This window comes from Dendropsophus ebraccatus, chromosome 14 (genome assembly GCF_027789765.1).
Source record: "Dendropsophus ebraccatus isolate aDenEbr1 chromosome 14, aDenEbr1.pat, whole genome shotgun sequence".
Lineage (NCBI taxonomy): Eukaryota > Metazoa > Chordata > Amphibia > Anura > Hylidae > Dendropsophus > Dendropsophus ebraccatus.
Genome location: NC_091467.1, coordinates 5,504,056 through 5,517,197, shown reverse-complemented (window position 1 = coordinate 5,517,197; position 13,142 = coordinate 5,504,056). Strand labels below are relative to the sequence as shown.

Sequence of the window (13,142 nt, the reverse complement as noted above, 5' to 3'; positions counted from 1 at the left end):
GTTGTTGGCATCTTTTGAGCTGACCATAATATCATTTGTTGGGTTCAGATGGAGTAGAGTAGTTCAGTGTATACAAATAATCACAATAATAACTATCGTTCTGTGTATTATGGTGAACAATTTCAGGTTGTTTGCGATCATTTATCGTTAATAGGAGAAAACTAAAAATTGCTTAGTCTAACAGGACCCTAACCATACAAGATCCTTGACATACAAAGCAGATCAGACCATTAGAGAATAGCGCCGTGCCCTGGAGAGGAGCACTGCTGCAGCACCACAGAGAATACAGGAGACTGTCTCTTTATTGTATTCAGTGTCCAAAAATTTAAACAAAAATCGCAAGTAGAAGTCAGAACACATGCAAAGCCTTAGGGTCAGATTTTTTGCTTTCTTAAATTAACGATAAACTATTGCAAACGATCACTATTACGATCATAACTACGATCATTCATATACTCTAGAATACATGTGTAATACTGAACGAGCAATGTGTACATACACCAAAAGGTTTGCAAATGATTACCAATCATTTTATGGTCCCACTTAACAGATGCAAACAACAACATACAAATGAATTTCCGTTAGTCGTTTGATCGTGGCCTGCATACACACAGAAAGATTATCTTTAAATTCAATTTGAAGAAAGTAACGATTTTTTGCACAATAATTTTTCTGCGTAACATGGCTCTTATTCACACAAAGAGACGGGATATAAGAATACATCCCGATAGGCTTACAGAACTATAATCTCCAATAAGAAATCACTGTTCACAGATCACCCACGAAGCACAATAAGGCTACGGTCAGTTAAAACAATTCCAAATTAAACCCTGTTCCCACAAAGATCGCGACTTTAGGTACCAGGGACATGATGCGGGCCAAAATAGTGATGGATTTTAGAATGTGATTTGGGAGGCAAACAACCAAAATAAAATCCCAATGGAAGTGACGTTTTTTGAGCTCTACCTTTTAGTGCAGAACAGAAACCTAAATATATGAGGGAAAAACAGACAAAAAATGGCTCAAATTTAAAAAACAGGTTAAAAAAACTCCTGACAGTCTCAACCGTTTCTCACCTGTAAACATGACCGTACTAAAAATGTGCCTCAAGCTCACTTGTGTGAACACAGCCTCAGGCTGCATACTGTGGGCGTTAGCTTTAAGGCCGGGTTCACACAGTGTGGTGTTCACAGAAATCTGCAGGTGAGGACTAAAACACTCTTTAGTAAATGCAGACATGGTCAGGGTTCACCGCTGTGGTGTGATTATAACTAACGCCAATTACCGCACGGTACAGCTTGACCTGTCGTCATCACACGGCCGCTCCTGCAAGGGGCAATATTAGCAGCTCAGCTTACTGTGAAGCTACACATGGGGGGAAGTGCAGCCTTAGGGTACAAACACACACGGCATATACGCTGCGTATTTACTGCTGCGATACGCAGCAGATTTGATCTAAATAACTGAACACACTATCAAATCTGCTGCGTATCTGCTGTGTGTGTTTGTACCCTTACTACGAGGGCTGACAGCGAGTGAGTGCTCAGCTGCCTACACATCAATGTCAGCACTTCTGTGTCATGCATCTATATATATATATATATATATATATATATATATATATATACATGTTGGATGGCGCAGTGTATTATAAGAATACCCGTCCGCTCTCACACACAGATTATACAGCACTTGTATTGTCTTACTTTACTGCTTTTTACTGATATTGCTACATTTTGCAGGAAAATGAGAACTTTCTAAACCTCACACTGCAGATTTGGCTTTATGTTATTTTTTGTGTGAACAGGGTCTTAGATGAACAGCCTCATACAGTGCTAGATTCTCAGGCAGGTATGTGTATCTGTTGACTGTCTAGTCTAAGAGGGATCTATTTTATGGCCCAAAATGAACCCCTAACAATCAGGGGCGTACATTTACGACCGCAGCGTTTAAGTGTGACAGGAGCTTCTCCTGTCACTTACCAATCGGGACCCCCGCAGCGTGTCTGCAGGGGTCCGAATCTCACTGCCTGACTGACAGAGGTATACTCCTTACTTCCGTGCAGTCCGATCTTCTGACACAGGCCACAGGCAGGCTCTATTAGAAGATCACAGATAACACTGATCCCTGCTATGCTATGGCATAGCAGTGATCAGTGTGACCAATCTAATGTATTAATGTAAAAGTCCCCTAAGGGGACTTATAAAGTAAAAAAAAAATAATAATAATGATCCATAAAAGTTAAAAAAAATTCCCCATAGCCCCCCCCCCAAAAAAAAAAAATGAAAATCACCCCCTTCTCATTTTATACATAAAACACATAAAAATAATTAAGTTAAAAACATATAATACACCACAGCGCGCATAGTCGCCTGATTTACAATATTATTCCCGCACGGTGAACGGCGTGAATGAAAAGTGGTAAAAAAATGCAGAGATTGCTTTTTTTAAAATTATATTTTATGTATATAAAAAATTATAAAAAGCAATCAATATGTCTGATCTAGAAAAAAATTTTACTAATAAAAACTAGAGATCATAGCGCAAAAAATGATGCCCCATACGACCCCGTAGGTGAAAAAATAAAATATACCTATTTGCAAAAAAATAGTAAGACGTTAAAGAACCTAGTAAGGGCGCCCTCACACGTACCGTATCGCTGTGTATTTATCGCTGCGAGTTTCTCGCACATAAATCCACATTGATACTGATTGCTATCAAGCCAATGTATGTGTATTCTCACTGCGTGTTTGGTGCGATTTTTACAAGCGAGTTTTGATTTTCACAGGCAAGTTCAACACCACAAAAAACGCAGCTACTTTCATGCGAGTTTGATGCGAGTTTTGTGCGAGAAATAAGCAGCGATAAGGTACGTGTGAAGGCACCCTAAACACGCATAACGCCGTGTTCAGACTGACCTATAGAATAAAGAAAAAATGACAGTTTTACTGTAAAGTGCATTACGTAAACATGGACCCCCCCCCCCCAAAAAAAAAAATTTGCGGTATTGCATTTTTTGACCCAAATTCACCCCATAAATGATATTTTGGGGGTTCCGTCATTCATTTTATAGCAGATTGAAAGACACGATTACAAAGTACACCTGTTCCTGAAAAAAACAAGCACTCACCCTGTAGGTGAAAAAATAAGAGTTATGGGTCTTAGAAGGCGAAGAGGAAAAAACAAAAACGTGACAATTGGCCTGGTCCTTAAGGTCATTTCAGGCCCAGTCCTTAAGGGGTTAAAGCCAATGTACCACCTGGTACACTGCTGCTTTTTTTTACCTTAATTGACCAGCGTTGGTGCAGGGATGTTGGTGGCGTGGTCCTTTTTTGAATTGACGGCCAGTTCCCGGACTCAGCAACAGTCTTTTCCCAAGCACCGACCTGCTCAGTAAAAGAATGGTCATGAACTGGGCGGCAATTAAAAAAAAGGTTAAAAAAAAAGAAGCGATGGTACAACGCATCAGCTTTAATAAGCAGGCAAGGTGGGGGGGGGGTGCTGGGAGCAGTGGGAGGGGTTGCCTGGACAATCTAATGGTGGGTTTACGCAGAGAGATTTATCTGATAGATTTTTTAAGCCAAAGCCAGAGACAGATTATAAACACTGAACAGGTCAAAAAGGAAAGACTGAGGTTTTTCCTCTTTTCAAATCCATTCTTGGCTTTGGCTTCTAAAATCTGTCAGATAAATCTGTCTGTGTAGAGGCACCCTAAGGCTGCGTTCACACTACGTATATTTCAGTCAGTATATTTCAGTCAGTATTGCAACCAAAACCAGGAGTGGATTAAAAACACAGAAAGGATCTGTTCACACAATGTTGAAATTGAGTTGATGGCTGCCATATAACAGTAAATAACGGCCATTATTTCAATATAACAGCCGTTGTTTTAAAATAACAGCAAATATTTGCCATTAAATGGCGGCCATCCACTCAATTTCAACATTGTGTGAACAGAGCCTTTCTGTGTTTTTAATCCACTCCTGGTTTTGGTTGCAATACTGACTGAAATATACTGACTGAAATATACATATACTGACTGAAATATACGTAGTGTGAACGCAGCCTTAGGATGTATGCATGGAAGATAGCGGTGGTCTGCTGTCACTGCTATTACACGTTGCTGAAATTATAGAACAGTCCATGGTGACTATATAACGATAGCACACAAGTATACATCATAAAGTCATTAGGGTCTGTGCCGAAACACACAAGTATACGTCATAAAGTTATTGGGTTCTGTGCCAAAACACACAAATACATTGTAAAGTCATTGGGGTCCGTACTAGCACACATACTTATACATCGTATACACACGCATACATCGTAAAGTCAACAAAGTCCAAGTTGAAACACACGTATACATCATTAAAGAGGACCAGTCACCCGGGATTCCGGCGCAGAGTCCACTAGACCCTATGGTGGAGCCCCGGATACTTGCCCTTTGCTCCCGAAGCTGAGCGTGCAATGTATGCTAATTACCAGAGATGAATCTGAGGCCCATAGAGAATGACTAGAGCCGTCATTTTCTATGGGCATCGGTCTTATCTCTGGTGTGCGCGCGCACGGCTGCCAACGGTGATATCTCCGTCCTGGGACCGGGTCCAGGAGCGGGACTTTCAGCAAATGGTAAGTATCCAAGGCTCCACCGGGGGGTCGGACGGGCTCTGCGCCGGAATGCCGGGTGACAGGTTCCCTTTAAGTTATCAGGGTCCATGCATTATACATTGTAAAGTTATAGGGGTCCATGCTAGCTAACACATGTACATATCATAAAGTCAGCGGAGTCTGACATATACATTGTAACATCAGTAGGGTCCGCACCAGTACACATGTATGCATTGAAAAGTCATCGGAGTCCATGGTGACACACACATATACATCATTAGAGTCCAATGCAAAACACACACGGATACAGTACATCATAAAGTCATCGGGGTCCGTGCCGACACACGCACGGATACATCATAAAGTCATCGGGGTCCGTGCCGACACACACACGGATACATCATAAAGTCACCGGGGTCCGTGCCGACACACACGGATACATCATAAAGTCACCGGGGTTCGTGCCGACACACACACGGATACATCATAAAGTCACTGGGGTCCGTGCCGACACACTAGACCAAAACAATGCCAAACTTTTGAGGCAAATTAGTTGAATGGTATTGCACATCAGGTGGAATTTAAAGGATTTATCCAAGATAAGAAAACGCGCCACACTTCTCATTAGGTTATGTGCGCTATTACAGCTCTGCTCCAATCACTTCAATGGAATTGCAATTTCACATCCAACCTAATGACTAGAAAGGAGCTGTGTCTGGAAGAAAGCGACTCCTTCGTCATCCTCACTGCTTGTACAGTGAGCAGAGTGGACGGTGTATGTACGCTAGTTGTGTTTCCTGGGTCACTGGGTCACTTTATTTTTATTACAAGGGATGTCATTTAAAGAAAAATCAATGACTCACATGACCTATGAATTTCATGATTCATCCTGCTAGAAAAAAAACATTAAAACAAAACATAAACTTACATATGAAAGAGGCCCCAGGGCAGTGTGCACCCCCCCTGCTGGATGGGGCATTGTGGGGAAATCACCTCGGAGTGCGGCACAAGGGCCTAAAGACCTTAGACCAGGGGTCTCAAACTCAATTTACCCGGGGGCCGCTGGAGGTAGAGTCTGGGTGAGGCTGGGCCGCATCAGGGTTTCCACAAGAAAAGCTCTTACAAAAACATTCCAATGTCATCAAATGTAATTATTATTCATATTCAAATGTCTGTATTGACAGTTCCTTAACATTTAACTTTCTGAACATGAAAGTTACATCAGGTGACTCACAGGGGACGTCTTCATTGATCGGAGTTCTTCCCTTTTTATCATCTTCTCCTTCTGTCCTCGGCCATTGTGAGAACTTCTTTGAGCCGCGAATCCACGGAATCTACCAGAGAAACATATTAGGCTCCTCACACTGGCACCATCCTCATCTCTCTACTAACTGCACATCTGTATTGTCCCATTTACACCCTCGTTTAGTGGGTAGGCTGACTCTATGTGACCCCCCTTATAGTATATGCCTCCCTCTGTGTAAAGATGGCCCCTTGCTCAGTCTTCCATATAGATGGCCCCATGTGCATCTCCTTGGGAGCCCCTCTCTGTGTAGTTCCCCTATAGTAGATGCCCCCCATGTAGTCCCCTCCTTATCTTCCCCCCCATATAGATGCCTCTTTTATGTTGCCCCCTTATCTCCCCCATATAGAAGCCTCCTTTATGTTGCCCCCTTATCCCCCCCATATAGATGCCTCCTTTATGTTGTCCCCCTTATCCCCCCCATATAGATGCCTCCTTTATGTTGCCCCCCTTATCTCCCCCCATATAGATGCCTCCTTTATGTTGCCCCCCTTATCTCCCCCCCCATATAGATGCCTCCTTTATGCTGCCCCCCTTATCTCCCCCCCATATAGATGCCTCCTTTATGTTGCCCACCTTATCTCCCCCCCATATAGATGCCTCCTTTATGTTGCCCCCCTTATCTCCCCCCCATATAGATGCCTCCTTTATGTTGCCCCCTTATCTCCCCCCCATATAGATGCCTCCTTTATGTTGCCCACCTTATCTCCCCCCATATAGATGCCTCCTTTATGTTGCCCCCTTATCTCCCCCCCCCCACATAGATGCCTCCTTTATGTTGCCCCCCTTATCTCCCCCCCATATAGATGCCTCCTTTATGTTGCCCACCTTATCTCCCCCCATATAGATGCCTCCTTTATGTTGCCCCCTTATCTCCCCCCCCCACATAGATGCCTCCTTTATGTTGCCCCCTTATCTCCCCCCATATAGATGCCTCCTTTATGTTGCCTCCCTTATCTCCCCCCATATAGATGCCTCCTTTATGTTGCCCCCTTATCTCCCCCCCCCCCCACATAGATGCCTCCTTTATGTTGCCCCCTTATCTCCCCCCATATAGATGCCTCCTTTATGTTGCCTCCCTTATCTCCCCCCATATAGATGCCTCCTTTATGTTGCCCCCTTATCTCCCCCCCACATAGATGCCTCCTTTATGTTGCCCCCTTATCTCCCCCCCATATAGATGCCTCCTTTATGTTGCCCACCTTATCTCCCCCCATATAGATGCCTCCTTTATGTTGCCCCCTTATCTCCCCCCCCCACATAGATGCCTCCTTTATGTTGCCCCCTTATCTCCCCCCACATAGATGCCTCCTTTATGTTGCCCCCTTATCTCCCCCCATATAGATGCCTCCTTTATGTTGCCCCCCTTATCTCCCCCCCACATAGATGCCTCCTTTATGTTGCCTCCCTTATCTCCCCCCATATAGATGCCTCTTTTATGTTGCCCCCTTATCTCCCCCCATATAGATGCCTCCTTTATGTTGCCCCCTTATCTCCCCCCCACATTGATGCCTCCTTTATGTTGCCCCCTTATCTCCCCCCCATATAGATGTCTCTTTTATGTTGCCCCCTTCTTAACTTTTCCCCCATATAGATGCCTCCCTTATCTTTCCCCCCAAATAAATGCCCCCCCTCTTTGTAGATGTTGTCCCCATATCTTGTCCCTCGCAAAGTAGATAAAGAACAAAATAAAAAAAACAACTCACCTAACACATCGATCCCCCGTCGCAGCTCCCTTCTTATGGACGGACCCCCGGCTGATGCTGCCTCCCTGGGGGTGTCCCCGGGATTCCCGGACAGCACGCGCACCAGGGAGCTATGTGCGCCAGGCTGTTACTTCCGGGTCAGCGCTCCCTGACCCGGAAGCAACAGCTGCTGCGCACACAGCTCCCTGGTGCGCGTGCTGTCCGGGAATCCCGGGGACACCCCCAGGGAGGCAGCATCAGCCCGGGGCCGTCCAACACAGACTCTTGTGACCGCAAGCAAAACACTGCTTGCGGTCACAAGATCGATCAATGGGCCAGGCGGCGGAGGGGGGCCGCCGGGCAGTAAAGTGGTGGGGGCCGCAAACTTGTGTCCCGCGGGCCGCAGTTGGCCCGCGGGCCGCGAGTTTGAGACCCCTGCCTTAGACCAACAACCCATCAGTCACTTACACCTGCTATACAGTCCATGGTACATATACAACCATAGCACACACGTATACATTGTAAAGTTATCAGGGTCTGTGCCAAAACACACATACTGTATACATTGTAGTCATTGGGGTCCGTGCTAGCAGACACACATATACATTGTACACACACGCATACATCGTAAAGTGATCAGGGTTCATGCATTATACATTGTAAAGTCATTGAGGTCCTTGCTAGCACACACATGTATACATCATAAAGTCATCGGAGTCTGTGCCGACACACACAATTGGGGTCCGCAGCAGCACACATGTATACATCGTAAAGTCATTGGAGTCCATAACTTTACAAACTGTGCAGACATGGTTCCCAGAATACAGTATCACCTCAGTGACCTGCCCCCGCACCGCCATGTCCTGGGCTAAGCAGCCGCTGATCCTGGAGGGGCCCCACCTCAGTTACCTGCCCCCGCACCGCCATGTCCTGGGCTAAGCAGCCGCTGATCCTGGAGGGGCCCCACCTCAGTTACCTGCCCCCGCACCGCCATGTCCTGGGCTAAGCAGCTGCTGATCCTGGAGGGGCCCCACCTCAGTTACCTGCCCCCGCACCGCCATGTCCTGGGCTAAGCAGCTGCTGATCCTGGAGGGGCCCCACCTCAGTTACCTGCCCCGCACCGCCATGTCCTGGGCTAAGCAGCCGCCTATCCTGGAGGGGCCCCACCTCAGTTACCTGCCCCCGCACCGCCATGTCCTGGGCTAAGCAGCCGCCTATCCTGGAGGGGCCCCACCTCAGTTACCTGCCCCTGCACCGCCATGTCCTGGGCTAAGCAGCGCTGATCCTGGAGGGGCCCCACCTCAGTTACCTGCCCCCACACCGCCATGTCCTGGGCTAAGCAGCTGCTGATCCTGGAGGGGCCCCACCTCAGTTACCTGCCCCCGCACCGCCATGTCCTGGGCTAAGCAGCCGCTGATCCTGGAGGGGCCCCACCTCAGTTACCTGCCCCCGCACCGCCATGTCCTGGGCTAAGCAGCTGCTGATCCTGGAGGGGCCCCACCTCAGTTACCTGCCCCCGCACCGCCATGTCCTGGGCTAAGCAGCTGCTGATCCTGGAGGGGCCCCACCTCAGTTACCTGCCCCGCACCGCCATGTCCTGGGCTAAGCAGCTGCTGATCCTGGAGGGGCCCCACCTCAGTTACCTGCCCCCGCACCGCCATGTCCTGGGATAAGCAGCGCTGATCCTGGAGGGGCCCCACCTCAGTTACCTGCCCCCGTACCGCCATGTCCTGGGCTAAGCAGCCGCTGATCCTGGAGGGGCCCCACCTCAGTTACCTGCCCCTGCACCGCCATGTCCTGGGCTAAGCAGCCGCTGATCCTGGAGGGGCCCCACCTCAGTTACCTGCCCCCGCACCGCCATGTCCTGGGCTAAGCAGCTGCTGATCCTGGAGGGGCCCCACCTCAGTTACCTGCCCCCGCACCGCCATGTCCTGGGCTAAGCAGCCGCTGATCCTGGAGGGGCCCCACCTCAGTTACCTGCCCCACACCGCCATGTCCTGGGCTAAGCAGCGCTGATCCTGGAGGGGCCCCACCTCAGTTACCTGCCCCGCACCGCCATGTCCTGGGCTAAGCAGCCGCTGATCCTGGAGGGGCCCCACCTCAGTTACCTGCCCCCGCACCGCCATGTCCTGGGCTAAGCAGCAGCTGATCCTGGAGGGGCCCCACCTCAGTTACCTGCCCCCGCACCGCCATGTCCTGGGCTAAGCAGCCGCTGATCCTGGAGGGGCCCCACCTCAGTTACCTGCCCCTGCACCGCCATGTCCTGGGCTAAGCAGCGCTGATCCTGGAGGGGCCCCACCTCAGTTACCTGCCCCTGCACCGCCATGTCCTGGGCTAAGCAGCCGCTGATCCTGGAGGGGCCCCACCTCAGTTACCTGCCCCCGTACCGCCATGTCCTGGGCTAAGCAGCCGCTGATCCTGGAGGGGCCCCACCTCAGTTACCTGCCCCCGCACCGCCATGTCCTGGGCTAAGCAGCCGCCTATCCTGGAGGGGCCCCACCTCAGTTACCTGCCCCCGCACCGCCATGTCCTGGGATAAGCAGCGCTGATCCTGGAGGGGCCCCACCTCAGTTACCTGCCCCCGTACCGCCATGTCCTGGGCTAAGCAGCCGCTGATCCTGGAGGGGCCCCACCTCAGTTACCTGCCCCTGCACCGCCATGTCCTGGGCTAAGCAGCCGCTGATCCTGGAGGGGCCCCACCTCAGTTACCTGCCCCCGCACCGCCATGTCCTGGGCTAAGCAGCTGCTGATCCTGGAGGGGCCCCACCTCAGTTACCTGCCCCCGCACCGCCATGTCCTGGGCTAAGCAGCCGCTGATCCTGGAGGGGCCCCACCTCAGTTACCTGCCCCCGCACCGCCATGTCCTGGGCTAAGCAGCGCTGATCCTGGAGGGGCCCCACCTCAGTTACCTGCCCCTGCACCACCATGTCCTGGGCTAAGCAGCCGCTGATCCTGGAGGGGCCCCACCTCAGTTACCTGCCCCTGCACCACCATGTCCTGGGCTAAGCAGCGCTGATCCTGGAGGGGCCCCACCTCAGTTACCTGCCCCCGCACCGCCATGTCTTGGGCTAAGCAGCCGCTGATCCTGGAGGGGCCCCACCTCAGTTACCTGCCCCACACTGCCATGTCCTGGGCTAAGCAGCTGCTGATCCTGGAGGGGCCCCACCTCAGTTACCTGCCCCACACCGCCATGTCCTGGGCTAAGCAGCCGCTGATCCTGGAGGGGCCCCACCTCAGTTACCTGCCCCTGCACCGCCATGTCCTGGGCTAAGCAGCCGCTGATCCTGGAGGGGCCCCACCTCAGTTACCTGCCCCTGCACCGCCATGTCTTGGGCTAAGCAGCCGCTGATCCTGGAGGGGCCCCACCTCAGTTACCTGCCCCGCACCGCCATGTCCTGGGCTAAGCAGCCGCTGATCCTGGAGGGGCCCCACCTCAGTTACCTGCCCCCGCACCGCCATGTCCTGGGCTAAGCAGCCGCTGATCCTGGAGGGGCCCCACCTCAGTTACCTGCCCCCGCACCGCCATGTCCTGGGCTAAGCAGCCGCTGATCCTGGAGGGGCCCCACCTCAGTTACCTGCCCCCGCACCGCCATGTCCTGGGCTAAGCAGCCGCTGATCCTGGAGGGGCCCCACCTCAGTTACCTGCCCCCGCACCGCCATGTCCTGGGCTAAGCAGCCGCCTATCCTGGAGGGGCCCCACCTCAGTTACCTGCCCCCGCACCGCCATGTCCTGGGCTAAGCAGCTGCTGATCCTGGAGGGGCCCCACCTCAGTTACCTGCCCCACACCGCCATGTCCTGGGCTAAGCAGCCGCTGATCCTGGAGGGGCCCCACCTCAGTTACCTGCCCCCGCACCGCCATGTCCTGGGCTAAGCAGCCGCTGATCCTGGAGGGGCCCCACCTCAGTTACCTGCCCCACACCGCCATGTCCTGGGCTAAGCAGCCGCTGATCCTGGAGGGGCCCCACCTCAGTTACCTGCCCCCGCACCGCCATGTCCTGGGCTAAGCAGCCGCTGATCCTGGAGGGGCCCCACCTCAGTTACCTGCCCCCGCACCGCCATGTCCTGGGCTAAGCAGCCGCCTATCCTGGAGGGGCCCCACCTCAGTTACCTGCCCCCGTACCGCCATGTCCTGGGCTAAGCAGCTGCTGATCCTGGAGGGGCCCCACCTCAGTTACCTGCCCCACACCGCCATGTCCTGGGCTAAGCAGCCGCTGATCCTGGAGGGGCCTCACCTCAGTTACCTGCCCCTGCACCGCCATGTCCTGGGCTAAGCAGCCGCTGATCCTGGAGGGGCCCCACCTCAGTTACCTGCCCCCGCACCGCCATGTCCTGGGCTAAGCAGCCGCTGATCCTGGAGGGGCCCCACCTCAGTTACCTGCCCCTGCACCGCCATGTCCTGGGCTAAGCAGCCGCTGATCCTGGAGGGGCCCCACCTCAGTTACCTGCCCCCGCACCGCCATGTCCTGGGCTAAGCAGCTGCTGATCCTGGAGGGGCCCCACCTCAGTTACCTGCCCCCGCACCGCCATGTCCTGGGCTAAGCAGCGCTGATCCTGACAGGATGAACCTCAGAGATGGCGCCACAGATACCTCACCCCACTGCACACCTGCTGGAGGGAAAGATGGTGAGAGAAAAATGGCCAACACTGTGGTAATATATGTGACACCCAGGGCCTGTGCAGCAGTATTCTCAGTAGGGAACGCTCCTCTGGGACTTGTGGCTCCACAAACCATAATCTATGACTTACCAGATTACTGTATGGGAGGGGGTGTTCGGGTGTCCGTCATCACCTCAGAAAAGGCGGGAAAAGCGACAGGAGCTGAGGCGCTCCTCAGCAGAGGCGGGGACACAAAGAAGGCGGCTCTGGGGGCGGGGTCTGAGCGGCTCCTCAGCGGAGATGGAAAGGGGGCGGATCCAGGGGCGGGGTCTGAGCGGCTGCTCAGCGGAGACAAGAAGAGAGGAGAAGGGCGGGAAGAAGACCTTATGTGGCGTCGGGGCCCCTGACTGACATCGTGTGGCGGGAGAGAACCTACCCAGCCAACCTCTTCCTCTGTCATGGCGACCGGGCCCTCAGGTGAGGAGCGAGTCTCTGGAAGGTGAGGTCGTGTTATGAGGTAAATTACCTCAGATTCCTGATAGTTGTTACTGCTCAGGGACGCGTCTCTGCTGCCATCTATGATAACTATTATTATTATAGGATTGGACATTCATCTATGTATTACACTCCTGGGACGTTGGTGACATATATGATGATGATGATGATTATAGGATTGTATATAATCTATGCTCCTGTATTACACTCCTGGGACATATATTATTATTATAGGATTGTATATAATATATATGCTCATGTATTACACTCCTGGGACATATATTATTATTAAGTGATTCCATATAATATATTCTCCTGTATTACACTCCTGTGACAAATATGATTATTATTATTATAGGATTGTATATATTATATGATCCCGTATTACACTCCTGTGACATATATGATAATTATTATATAATCCTGTATTACACTCCTCTAACATATATAACTA

General features: G+C 51.3%; 1 protein-coding gene across 6 annotated transcripts in view; it reads right to left on the bottom strand.

The window, feature by feature from the left end:
- EYA2 (EYA transcriptional coactivator and phosphatase 2) overlaps nt 1-12,603 on the bottom strand; it is a 107,518-nt gene extending 94,915 nt beyond the window's left edge. For 4 of the 6 annotated variants that reach the window (XM_069952393.1, XM_069952392.1, XM_069952395.1 and 1 more), the window contains exon 1: nt 12,344-12,602. The gene's annotated coding sequence lies outside the window, so the exon portion shown is untranslated. Of the gene's footprint in view, nt 1-12,106; nt 12,203-12,343 lie in introns of all 6 variants that reach the window. The other 2 variants (XM_069952397.1, XM_069952398.1) reach the window with 2 other exon arrangements.
- Between the last annotated feature and the right edge of the window lie 539 nt (nt 12,604-13,142).